We start from the raw sequence: 1897 nt of genomic DNA, 5'->3' as shown, positions 1-1897 counted from the left end.
TCGTCCTCCTCCTATCCTCATTCTCATCCTCATCCTATCCTGATTCTCGTCCTCATCCTATCCTCATTCTCGTCCTCCTCCTATCCTCATTCTCATCCTCATCCTATCCTGATTCTCGTCCTCATCCTATCCTCATTCTCGTCCTCCTCCTATCCTCATTCTCATCCTCATCCTATCCTGATTCTCGTCCTCATCCTATCCTCATTCTCGTCCTCCTCCTATCCTCATTCTCATCCTCATCCTATCCTGATTCTCGTCCTCATCCTATCCTCATTCTCGTCCTCCTCCTATCCTCATTCTCATCCTCATCCTATCCTGATTCTCGTCCTCATCCTATCCTCATTCTCGTCCTCCTCCTATCCTCATTCTCATCCTCATCCTATCCTGATTCTCGTCCTCATCCTATCCTCATTCTCGTCCTCCTCCTATCCTCATTCTCATCCTCATCCTATCCTGATTCTCGTCCTCATCCTATCCTCATTCTCGTCCTCCTCCTATCCTCATTCTCATCCTCATCCTATCCTGATTCTCGTCCTCATCCTATCCTCATTCTCGTCCTCCTCCTATCCTCATTCTCATCCTCATCCTATCCTGATTCTCGTCCTCATCCTATCCTCATTCTCGTCCTCCTCCTATCCTCATTCTCATCCTCATCCTATCCTGATTCTCGTCCTCATCCTATCCTCATTCTCGTCCTCCTCCTATCCTCATTCTCATCCTCATCCTATCCTGATTCTCGTCCTCATCCTATCCTCATTCTCGTCCTCCTCCTATCCTCATTCTCATCCTCATCCTATCCTGATTCTCGTCCTCATCCTATCCTCATTCTCGTCCTCCTCCTATCCTCATTCTCATCCTCATCCTATCCTGATTCTCGTCCTCATCCTATCCTCATTCTCGTCCTCCTCCTATCCTCATTCTCATCCTCATCCTATCCTGATTCTCGTCCTCATCCTATCCTCATTCTCGTCCTCCTCCTATCCTCATTCTCATCCTCATCCTATCCTGATTCTCGTCCTCATCCTATCCTCATTCTCGTCCTCCTCCTATCCTCATTCTCATCCTCATCCTATCCTGATTCTCGTCCTCATCCTATCCTCATTCTCGTCCTCCTCCTATCCTCATTCTCATCCTCATCCTATCCTGATTCTCGTCCTCATCCTATCCTCATTCTCGTCCTCCTCCTATCCTCATTCTCATCCTCATCCTATCCTGATTCTCGTCCTCATCCTATCCTCATTCTCGTCCTCCTCCTATCCTCATTCTCATCCTCATCCTATCCTGATTCTCGTCCTCATCCTATCCTCATTCTCGTCCTCCTCCTATCCTCATTCTCATCCTCATCCTATCCTGATTCTCGTCCTCATCCTATCCTCATTCTCGTCCTCCTCCTATCCTCATTCTCATCCTCATCCTATCCTGATTCTCGTCCTCATCCTATCCTCATTCTCGTCCTCCTCCTATCCTCATTCTCATCCTCATCCTATCCTGATTCTCGTCCTCATCCTATCCTCATTCTCGTCCTCCTCCTATCCTCATTCTCATCCTCATCCTATCCTGATTCTCGTCCTCATCCTATCCTCATTCTCGTCCTCCTCCTATCCTCATTCTCATCCTCATCCTATCCTGATTCTCGTCCTCATCCTATCCTCATTCTCGTCCTCCTCCTATCCTCATTCTCATCCTCATCCTATCCTGATTCTCGTCCTCATCCTATCCACTTCTTCATCCTCATCCTCTTCCTCGTCCTTATCCTCATCCTCATCCTTATCCTATCCTCATCCTCCTCCTCATCCTATCCTCCTCCACAACCTCATCCTATCGTCATCGTCATCCTCATCCTCCTCTTCCAATTCCTCATGCTATCCTCGTCCTCATCCTATCCTCGTCCTCATCC

Source organism: Lupinus angustifolius, chromosome LG20 (genome assembly GCF_001865875.1).
Source record: "Lupinus angustifolius cultivar Tanjil chromosome LG20, LupAngTanjil_v1.0, whole genome shotgun sequence".
NCBI lineage: Eukaryota > Viridiplantae > Streptophyta > Magnoliopsida > Fabales > Fabaceae > Lupinus > Lupinus angustifolius.
Note: the sequence above shows the minus strand (reverse complement) of the source record.